The sequence below is a fragment of the Dreissena polymorpha genome, chromosome 11, assembly GCF_020536995.1.
Source record: "Dreissena polymorpha isolate Duluth1 chromosome 11, UMN_Dpol_1.0, whole genome shotgun sequence".
Classification (NCBI taxonomy): domain Eukaryota; kingdom Metazoa; phylum Mollusca; class Bivalvia; order Myida; family Dreissenidae; genus Dreissena; species Dreissena polymorpha.
Window position 1 is genome coordinate 56,130,895 of NC_068365.1, and position 12,500 is coordinate 56,143,394.

General features: G+C 33.5%; 1 protein-coding gene and 1 long non-coding RNA gene across 2 annotated transcripts in view; both read right to left on the reverse strand.

Moving 5' to 3' along the window:
- The window catches only part of LOC127850940 (integumentary mucin C.1-like), a gene marked incomplete at both ends in the record, with an annotated part of 16,043 nt that overhangs the window by 1,951 nt on the left and 1,592 nt on the right, over positions 1-12,500 (reverse strand). The window lies entirely within an intron of this gene.
- LOC127850947 (uncharacterized) lies at positions 1,661-6,265 on the reverse strand. The gene is made up of 3 exons (XR_008035585.1): positions 6,230-6,265; positions 2,817-2,851; positions 1,661-1,797 (listed from the first exon to the last, which is right to left on the reverse strand). It is a non-coding gene; the product is annotated as an uncharacterized LOC127850947 (long non-coding RNA).

A 12,500-nucleotide genomic window follows, 5' to 3' on the forward strand; every position in this document is an offset into this window, starting at 1 on the left:
AAAAAAGATAGACACAAACTTTGAGAAGCATATTAAGGCCAAATATGTCAGAACTATAGAAGAGTTTTCTGAATCAAATAGTCTGCAGACTATAATGTGTAGGAACTTAGAATTAAACCATAAGCCAGCATTCAACTGAACAATACTTGTTTATATGCAGATAATATAATGTAATTTAACAGCTTTGTGTACGAAAACACACCTGACATACCAAATTTGACGAGCCGAAAATATGCCACTTAAAATGTGGTTGATTATCTTGTTAAATTGCTTTCGTGATACAACACAATTATAAAATCAAAATTTGACTTTGCGGTTCTTATATACTGGGCTTGTTTTTACCAATAAGCAAGTAGTTATAATTTTAGCAACGAAAGATTGGGTTTTAGTTTTTATGTAATTAGATTTTCGACGTTAACATAAATTCAATATTATCTTAACTGCTTTAATAATAAATGAATACTTCTGTAAAACGATTTCAATAACATCGCTACCTTTGTAAAATGGAACGTATCCACTCCTCGTCATTCGTGCTATAAAGTAAAAACGAGAATAAAAGTTAACAACTTATTTGACAAAAGCAAATTAATACTTGACCATACTATCATGATTCTGTTAGTAGTTTATGTTTGGCAAGTTATTTTGATTTTGACCATCAGACAACAAATAAGCGTTCAAAAGCTCTTTTCAGTATACTCCACGCAACATAAATGAGGTTGTCCGCGAAGTCCACAACCCTTGTACACGGTCATACTGATGTTATTATCGGATCTACTTTGCGTGTAAAAACTGAAAATGTTCAGTGTTGTGTTCCAATAATATTAAATTTAATTATGTTAATGTCTGCATATTAAGTCAATATCATTTTATAATCATATTTTTATCGCGCATTCTAACATATATGGAACGATCGTCGATATGTTTATAGTGTATTCTTAAGTAGTCGGCTTTTCGCGTTAGAAACAGCTTGATGACGATTTATATTGTGTTTTATTTTTTGCAAAATGCTTAAAGTGTTACAGCGTCTAAAAGTCTTAATGCTGTTGAATTGTACCTTTTTTTTTCGAACTCAGGCATTCAAAACGTTCTTACTATAACACACACATGTACATTTTACTACTCCGCCGTTCCGTTTCCATATAATACGCATTAAATAAAACTACTCCTTGATTTGTATGTGCACCGGTGGAGTTTGTTGGGGGACAAATGTTTTATTTCATAAACAAAACTATATGAATTTCACTCGTCATTCATAAATATGAGCGAATGCGTTCGGCAATCAGTCATGAACAAGTTATAATAATTTAATGATATTGTTGAACTCTTAAACTCGTTGAGACGTAAATGGACCTTATTATGTACGTAAGGATCTTATTCATCATAAGGAGAAAACGTGTGTAAATTGTCAGAAAAAAATCCTCACTAAGCGCAGATATATTTTGTTGAACAGTATATACTTACGTGTCTAGTATTTTCTGTAAAAGAGTCCCATGGTCATTTAAATCTTGTACTGCTTTTTCCAACTGACGTCTGAAACATTGAATTGATTTTAAAACAATTTTATAAACATATCTTACGTTAAGTTAAGGAAAAATGTAAACGAAACGGTTTTCTTTTTCTTTTTTTCTTATTAAAAATAAGAAGAAAAGGCACACTTACTTGTCTGAATTATACCATGGCATTTTATTAACATCATTTTGCAGAAAAGAGATTTTTCGGAAACAGTTCGTTTTTTCTTCTAATGTAGATGTTGCATTTTGTTTTGTCTGCCACGCAGCATTTCGTATCTCATGAAAACTATGAAATACAATTTATTGATGTATAAAAAGCTACACTATAAGTAAAAAAACTGTATATGTATTTTCACAATACGATGATGAAACTCTTATTTTTATCATAAAAAACTTATAAAATGCTGAAAGATCATCAGATAAAATGCCTGAAAAGTTCCTTAGTGTTCTATTGTATGTTTTTGAGTGTATTCATCCACACAAAATTGTTCTAATCAATGAAACGTACGAATAAAGAGGTTATTTGTATATCGCATCTAACATAATCGTTAGACATGCGACATTTGCTTGAGGAGTCATAAACAGCATTCTTTTGATGTACAAAATGTCTAGTAAAATAATTAAAAATAAAGGTAATTACGATAGATTTTAATAAAAGTACATTTGCCTTTATTTGAAATTGTAACACGTGCGGCACTCGTACAATATCACTTTTACACATACACAAAGTCGCAGAAAAAAATTGTGTCATGTTTATGCAGTTTAGTTAATTTAAGAAATGCCATTTAATGTTTGATTTATCTTTTTTTAAGTCTTAATACCATCTAATACATTGAATGGAAGCACGAGAGCGAAATATCCACACATAAGTGTACCGTACCTTTTGAGTTAAAAGTAAATATACGCACTTAAGCTAAAATAGATATGAACGCAGTCATAAAGCGTGGTTGTGTAACTGCACAATTTCCCGGAAATATGCAAGGAAATTTTATTGCAGAATAATTCATAATTACTTTCCTTATTTGTATATACAAAACAAGGCGAGCGTAGTTTTCGCTTTAAAAAGTAACGATTCTGGGGTTAAAAACGCAGAAAACAGGACCGGGACTTCTGACAACGAAAAGTTAACGTATTATATGTTCTTTGTCTGTTGCAATATATGCACGATTTGCAAAGTTTTTTGTAAACATATTTAATGCACGTATTCGCTTTTTAACGAATCTATATATATTTTATTTTATTTCTAATAGTAAGAAGCGTAAATCAAGTGCTACTGAATAATTCGAGCCAGTTTTCTAAACATACCTCGCCAAATAATCCGGATCAGTGACATCACATTCCTGTAAAACATAAAGGGTTACGGTTGTAACATAGTTTCTAAATGTAAAAACTTTTAAAAGGAATATAAACCAAATAATGTATTGTAAGCTTTTCGGTGGTTTATAGAGAAATATCAGTGAATTAAAACTGATATTTCACTGTTTCAAACAGTGAAAAATAAAAGTGAAAAATATCGATATTTTTCACTGTTTTACTGTAAAATGAAGTCATTTTTGACGAAATGACGTCATAAATCCATCGCAATTATCCAATGAAACTCTTTTACAATGTAAATAAACGATAAAAAAATGCAAAAAATACAAAGAAAATTTGTCGGATTCGATGGAATATCGATTTTAATTCACTCGTGATCATAGAAAATATTTATTTATTTTTATTTAATATGATCACTCGTGAAATAAAATCGATATTCCATCGAATCCAACAAATATCCTTCATAAGCTTATAGATCTATCTTGATATATGAAATAAACAAGATTATGTTTGACAGGTAGGGTGCATATTTGAAATCGCATGAGTTTGACAATAAAGGACCAGTACAATGGAACATAAACGAGTATGCTTTCTTTAATCAGAAGAAAAGCTAGTCCTTACAAATCATTTCAACCATATGTTGCTTTTAATGGTGTAGTTTTTTATGTCGCAGTATTGTTCAGTGCCCATGTAATTCGCATGTATACGCTCTACCATCTCAGCCAACCTGGCCCGGTTTTCTTGCAGTTTTTGTCTAAATTGCGAGTGTGTGAATTTATAAGATGATTCATTTATTTGATGTTTTTTCGAACATTTGATAGAGCAATCAGCTACCTATTGCTTGATGCATCGTGTATCCCTTTGTGTAGAGCTTCACTTGTTTTTTGGTACGAAACGTGTACTTGGCAATATTTTATATATTTTTTATAAAGATTTATGTACCTAATTGGAATATACATTTTATTGATGATCTAAAGACCTTTGAGAACAGATACATGTAACGAAAGTTCTATTCCATGTTGGATATTAAGGGTGCGGGTAAATGCAATAAAATCATGTGTTTGGCTGATTTAACTCGTAAGCGCATATTATTTTATTCCTTGGCTTAGGGTGCATATCAAAGTCAAGAATCGAGAAAAGATAAATATAACTAAAAGATCTATCCCATGTTGTAAATTAAGGTCGCGGGTGAATGCAATACAATCCTGTCTCGCTGATTTAACTCGCTATCGCATCTTCTTTTTCTCCTTGTTTTGAGTGCCTATCAAAGTAATGAATATACATTAGACTTTTAAGACTACATTAACTGCCAGTCAAATAATGTAGCATTACTTAGCATACCTCTGAAAATGTCAAACAGACTTTACGAAATCAGCATTTAAGCAAATACCCAGCATCACCAAACTTGCAGGCGCTGGTAATTTATTGTGATTAAAGAAAATAATAACTCAACCTGCTAGTTTTTAACGCAAGTTATCTATTTTAATGAAGACATTTATTGGGGATACAATTAAGTGAAATATAGTGCGAACGGCAGATCGGAAATTGTTTTGTTTAGATTGTTAGAAAAGTGTAAAATGTTAGACACGTAAAGTGAAATCGGATTCTCATCGGCAGGATGCATTCGTTTGCTTGCTTTAAACACATCAATATCGGTCTTGACTTGCAGACGTATTTCCCTTAACAAGGGACCATAACTCTCCGGTGATTAAATACAGCGCAACTGTTGGCCTTTGCTTCGATAGTTTGAAGACAAAAGAGCTAATCTGCATTTAAGCACATTGACGAAGCCCTATTTTCGTCAACCTCACCGATTCCGCTGAGAAATAATTGCTTTTTCAAATATGTTAACATTATTAAACCTGCAGGTCACTTTTCGAAAGATGTTTTCATTTAATTTGACAAAGGTCCAATAACGTTTCTTATTTGATCTATTATCGATACCATCCGATATTTTGAGAATACATAGCCAGTTTATGTTTCAGTTTAATCCTAGTAAAAATTGAAGAACGACGTTGTACCGCTCAGGTCTGAATGAGAATTTACATGGCGGCCGCAGTGATGACCTGACTGAACAGGTTGCTGAAAAAAACTCCATCGCCTTCCTCACCAAGTACAGGCTCTAAAAGTCCCTCGTAGTCTCCATCTTACTGTACGGCTGCGAGACCAGGACGCTTCACGCGAAAATAGAACGCATGGTTCAGGTATTGAACATGTATTGTCTCCAAATACTACTTCTACCTGGAGCACAAAAACAACAGAAATGCCCGGAACATGACATCAGCACTTGTTGGCCCACAAGAAGCCCTTCAAGCGATAATCAATCGACGAAGCTGGCTTGGTTTGGACACGTCACCAGACACGACTCACTTTTCAAGACTGTGCTCCAGTGCACGTTAAAGTGAGGTCGAAGTTGAGGGCGTCAAAGGAATATCTTGACGGACAAAATGAAAGAAAAGCACCCCCCCCCATGTATAAGCTACTCACAGCAGCCCACAACAGACCTCACTGAGGGAGGATCTCTGTGTCGTCGTCCTTTATTTCCCTCCAACGACCAAACCGGTCAAAGGAACAATAGGTTTTTTAAAAGGCTGAATGTTTACATATGGTATTTTGAATGATTGGCAGAAGTGTTCTGTTCATTTTTTGTTTGTTAAATATTTGGTTAAAACAATTATACACTACACTAAATTACGTTACTCACGAAATTTAAGCTTTGTGATGATTAAATTGTGATACGACTGCACATTCTGTTCTTAGCGATCACTCCTTGGCTTTGTCTCCACATCTATTTGGACAATGTTAAGTTATATTTTGGATCCACCATCCACCAAAAATTGTTTAAACGTATGAAGGTCTTCATATCGCGAAATGCGCTGTGATTTTAGGTTCATTTACATTTGCAGAAGAACTATTACATCTGGACCGCACTACATTGCCCGTTTGAAAACAAAATGTAACATCTTGTCAAAACGGTTGTAAATACACTAACGTTCCCAATGTCACTTCAAACAACATATGGCTATAAAATATCATATATAGATTATAATAACTCCAAATGGCAACATATATAACCGCGATTATTTGGGCAAACGTTAACATTTATAAGTCGTAAATGAGTGTTTCAACAAAACATTCTGATAAACATTCTACAATGTTCTATGGTTGTGGCATTTTTTTAAATATGGTTCTTGCGCTAAAGTAAAGGAACAAGAGTATGTACAATACATTACAACCAAATATCTAGAAGAAACAAATTATTGGTGATAGGAATAGATTTTACAAATAAAATTTTTAGATACATGCAATAATATATGATTTCATGAACGCAACTGTAAAAAGCAGCGTAAACACTATCCCCATATAAAAAATATTTGTGAAAATGTCTTGCTATGTTTACATACCACTGCATCAAACATTTCGTCGTCGCTTGAAAGATCCCGTTCATCGTCCTTAAAGTTTATTACATAAAAAAAACAAATGTTTGCATTTCTGATAATAGTAATCTCGTGTTATTTAAATCGTTTAATATAACATAACATATAAAAAACAAATAATGTTATATAAATATTTGAAAATCGAGTCTTGCTCCTTTCATATTTGACAGGCATATGCAACATATCTTAGAAGCAAAATGTGTTTAAACATTTGTTACGTATTATTCTTTTTGCGTTTCGTTTGATATTATTTTTAAGTGATCGTACCCAAAAGGTATCGCTCATTGCTTTGAAAACATCTTCGATATTGGTCAAAATGGTATTGGATTGGGAATCGTCTTGACCCTTAGATTGATCTCCAGCGAAACTGCACTCCGCTCTGTTAAAGAGGAGAACCATGTTTAGTTTTTTTTCAGGTTTTTTTACGCACACGATCTGAAATATTAATTTTCTCAAAAGTCATTCAACTAATCTACTTGAAGATTCTCGCGTAGTTATTCGACACCATAGTCTATCTGGTTGGTTCCATGGCTGATATTTTATGCCCGCAAACATGATTTCCAACTCGGATAATAATACGATTAACGCTATGTGAGTTAAAAGCGGGCAATTCTAATGTTCCCATTGGCTTGTAATTTAAGGGTACATCTAGATAAAAAAAATCAAATTTGGTCAGGTTTGTGTGGCAATAAACATTGCCCAAAAATCATACTCATGTGATTTAAGTTATTTAAGTGAGATAGCGACAATATTTATTAGCACATTGTCGGTATTTCAAGTGCCATCGTTCCGATGGGAACCAGTCAATTTGTCTGTTGATAACTTTTAACCTTTACCGAGGGATATCTTGAGCACAAATATTATCACCAAGATTCATGACGGTCTGATAACAATCTTTTTAACTAGAGAAGGGACGAAATTCTCTAGAATGCCGACCGTCCACCCATCCTAGGTTTTACATAAAAAGTCCAATTCTTTTCAACGGGTGTACACAATAAATGCTGTAATGACTGCATAGGTATCGAACACTAGCGAAAATAACCATTATGGTTTCAAATTCTTGTTTTGCAATATTTTACAATTATTTTCTCATTTTAGAGCAGACACTACTTTAAAATATAACACTTTCTCTTATATTCGAATTAAAAAATAATAACCCCATCTATTTGAGCCGATATAGATAATGAGTTAAATTATATGTTCTTATATTAACTTTTAAGTATCTTAATCCCATTGATATAATATATATATTATAATTGAGTTAACTGCAAATCGACCATTTGCAATCTGCATAAACGCCATAATGTAACTCGCGAGGTTGCCGTCAAAATCTTGCGTTGATGTTTAATACCTCGTCCGGCCACAATATTATATTTAACCACCGGCAAAGCATTAGGACGAAATTCGGCAGACGTATTTTTAAAACTTTCTACCCCATATAATCATCGGTCAGTACCGTTACTTGTAATGTCATACTACAAATTGAGCACAATATTCAGCTTTCCAAGCCTTAATTTAAATGCTGCATAGATGGAAATCTGGTATTGGGGAGCAATTAAATAGTTATGAGATGGGTACAAGTTTTTGAACATGTAATCAACATAAATATACAGTACAATTCGTATTTTATGTAGTTCTACTTTACCTTTCATCTTCATCTGGAGCGCCCTCAGTTAAGCTGATTTCCTATAAACACAATATTCAAACATAACAATTAAAAGTAAAAGTAAACAAAATGCAGCCGTCATGGAATGCATTATACATGACAGGAAATCATGTTTATGCTTGACCTTTTATTTATTTAAAAAACGCTATTTTGCAAAGTGAATGATTTTTTTCTTTATTATACTTCCACTTAAACATAAGCGCTTTGTAAAATAATGTTTGCATAATGACATATTTGGTAAATAACGTAGGTTATGCGATTGTATTTATTTATTAACAAGTCTTCCGTGTTTAGGGAATTGTATATAGTTATTTGTCAATGGCTAATACGATTTAATACGATACACACGCGAAATAAATTCGATTACAAAATTTATAGTGTCATGCCGCTCTGTCTGGTGTCGTCAGATGGTGCCAACACCATAAAGAAACATAATCGAACGTAAAAAACTAACAAGGATTATATACGCATTATAACACTGTTTAATAAAGACCTATATGCCATCGTTTTTCAAGTCCGCAAACGTTTATTAAAAATCTTACTACCTTATGTAAAATCGTTAATTAAGATATCTAAATGACATATATTAGCATCATCTACAATTCGTAATCCGCCAGTAAATGTATCAATTTTCTATAAGTATGTTGTATACAATGACTTATCTATTAGTCTTTTTCGACTTAGCATGTATAAAGATTCTTTAAATGAAAATCAACAGTATCCGTTAAATACAATACAAACTTTTAATAGGTTTACATTTATCAAATAGTCCAGTAACCTAATTCAAACATGTCCATATTCTATGTAGGTTATCCAGGTTAGTTATTTATCATTATCTATACCCTATCAAGTCAGTATCCATTTAACGCTCGATTAAGGCAAGACGATTCATTCCTATTTAACTAGATTTATGATGACGTCATTCGCACTTCTCAATGCATGACGGCATTAATGATGCGAACATTGCGGAAAAACAAAGAGTGAGCAATGTTGTATATTTCAATAATTAGATCCATTTTAAAACGATAACATTACTAATAATAAGCTTAGAAAACATCAATATATTAAGATATGGATAAGAATAGCATGGTATTTTATCTTAAAATAATAAACATGTTCATTGTTACAAAATAAAAATACAATTGAAAGAATCAAATATTAATATGCAAAGCATAAAAAATGCAGAAATGTTGCTGTTGTTGTTGTTTTAAGACAATCGCCGTTCAAATTTTTACTGATGCCATATCTTTTATCTATCAAAAAATTACTTGCAGGAAAAAGATAATGTGTATATTCTCGAATCATTGATATTTGCACCCTGGCTATTAACAAGAATTCTCGGACACCTCGTTGGTCGGACCCATTAGTAATGCGATTATATACCAATCCATTACTTCTGTCGGAAAAATAACTGTGTAAACAAGAAATCAAAATTGCTAATGATCAATATTATAAAAAAAATATAAGAGAAAATTATTCAGATGTATTTAGAATATATAATATACATCATTTGTCTTCAAACTTTGTTTGGGTTTTTTGCTAGTAGCCTAAATAAGATTAATGCATTTCGAAGAATTACCGTTTTTCCGTTCAAATGATCTAACCATGACCTTCATGTTACTAGATAACGTATTATTAAGGATAGGAACAATCAAAAGACATTGCGCATTATGCGAGCCACACAAAAGCGAGCATTAAGCTTTATTGGATAACTCCACTATACCTCAAACCATTGAAGAAACATGCCTACCATTATTTGTCTGAACCCTGATGAATTACACAACGCTTTAAAGAAATAAATGCATTATAAGAAATTGTCCGGTTTCAAGAAGAACAAAATATCCGAAAAAGAGGTCCGCTTTGAATAAGCTTAGCTTGTCTAACAAGTCCAATTTTAAGAAGTGCGGTAGGTCTGAGAACAGGTGATCTTTCAAGACGCGCAGTAAGTCAAAAAGATGGCAACGTCCAAGACCCAAAACATCAGCAGGTTTGATTTGATTTCACACTCACCTTCTTAAAGGCCCCATAGCAAATGAACCTCTTCGCTCACCTGCTAATAGGCATCGCAACAAGTGTACGATTAAACTTACCTACTTATATTAAGTAGTATATATATATAGCTAATCAACTAATAGATGCGTCGGAAGTCCAAGAGAAATTTAGATTTCAGGAAGCAAAGCATGTCCATAAAGAAATCCGCTTTCAAAACGCATATCACTTCCACGAGATCAGCTTTCACGAAGAGCTACATCTCCTAAATTACGCCCACCTACTAATACGCTCTGATGCAAGTCTACGATTAACCCAACTTACTACGAACAACCTCGGCAAGTCAATGATCCCAATATAATTTACCCAACATGTGGTTCGTTCCAAAAGCGTAGCAAGTGCAAAACGAGATCCGCTTTTAATAGGAATGGCAAGTCTTATAAAGATGTCCGCTTTCTGGGACTGCAGAAAGAAAAAACAAGGTCCACGATAAAGGCACGCTTTCAAAAAGCACCATTTATCCAAGATGATGTCCGTTGCGATTAGTTTGCTGAAGATGAACAGAAGCTACGCTTAGGAGGCGTAATATGACACGAAGAAGTCCACTATAGAAGTGAAGTCAGCCCGTCTCAGAAGCGAAGGTATTTCAGAAAGAATGTTTCATTCAAGAAACTCAGCGACCCCAAAAGTATTAACAACTTAAAAAAACACAAGGATAGGATAAATTTGCAAAATATGTTCAAGCGTTGGTAATAGAACGGTGTATAATGGAAGCTGATTAGTATTACTGAAGACAGTTTCATGAAAATATCAATAACCTTCTGAAGTATTTTCAACTGAAAGAAAATTGTATTTAATACTGGAATGAGAAAATCCCTCATCCAACCGAAGCCGTCAGTATTAAAACTTTAATAATTCAATTTAATACATCTTCCATATTCTACAATACATTCATAAGGAGCAAAGGTTTTTCTGTCATGTTGCTGCATACACAGAAACTTGTAAACAACACAAGAAATGTCACAAACATTCGAAAAATAAGTTCTTAAGACTCGTTTGAACAACGTGAAATTGATACCATTATTAAATAAGTGTGTTCCTAATTGATGTTGCCGGATAAATGTGGTGATGATACGCAGCGGCACCTTTTGAGGCACGTACGAGTCCCAGGTACAGTTGTCTGTGCACTTACATCGTACGCTTTAAGAGGTTGAAATGTTTAGTTATTTACGCTCGATGCTGCACCGATAAGAACGGTTTTCCAGTTACAATACACAATTATCTGCAAGCTGTAAAACTACGTACGAAAGTTTGAAGAGCCCCACCAAATTGTATCTATTTTTATCCAGTCACTTATTTATTAGCCTTATCCTAATAAGAACATGGATAGCCTATGTAATTGTGGAGACCAGATAGAAATATATCTACGAGGTTAAAAGGCAATTGGTCAAATACCATTGGAAGTATATTTATTCCTTTGTTTTAAACATTCTTTTGGAAACTCTACAAATCTTGACTCGCAAGAGCGATGATGACACCTGGCATATATCGGATTCAAAATAACATTTAAGTAGGAAATAGCAATTCAGAAGGCCGGTGAGAAATTTGAATCCGCGAGCAACTGCTACCTGTTTCACCAGTTTAAATGCTAATCCGACAACTTTTAACCAACGGCAAAATACTGCAAACAGAAAACAGCTGATCATGTGCCCTGTCCATAATTACGGTCATCAGTTACTAGAATTAATGAAAGTTACGAAATCCAACGATCTTTATTGCGAAGCGAAAATAACTATTTAAACGGTCTTATCGAGTATGTCAAAATAACAATGCCAGAAGTGTCAAAGCAAGAACAACACTAGTAATCGCAAACTGATAAGAAACGGGAAGAACTTATCGGGCATATACGAAGCACGGGGCCCGGAAGGACAAGACAGCAGCTGACTGCATTTGCAATTTGATGTGACCTATATTTATCAGGCCGGCAGGATGTCACAAGCAACGTTCGTTGTTTGAAAGCCAGCCGAAAAACGCGCCTTAAATGGTCACGTTAATGACATCTTTTCCTAATTTGTGAAAATATAAAGATTGCTTAATTTAATTAATATGTCGTGTAAGTATGTAATGTAACATAGAATAACCTTGCGAAAAACAACACACAACCGAAGGATATGAGGTCTTGTAGCTTTTGAGTTTTACTTTACCTCATCAGAATCTTTTAATAAAATAAAAGTTAGTGTCGTTGTCAAGAAAAAAATATCATTTGCACGAAACAAACGGTCAAGAAATAGTAATTGTACGACAGTAATGTTATTTGACGAAAGAATTGTTTCGCTTAATATCACAAAAGAAAAAGAATATTATGCTGACGTTCTCTTTAAATGCCGACAAGTTCTGGGAAAGTGCGATGGTTGCATGGTTCCTCACTTTCAATGTACGAGTTAGCGGACGGTTTATATTGCGGTGATCAAGGGGTAATGTCACAATGTATTAATATCATACTATAAACCTGACATTTAATCCTATTTAAAAATGCTGGAAACAGTTTGCGTATTGTGATCATATGGACTAATGAAAACTAAT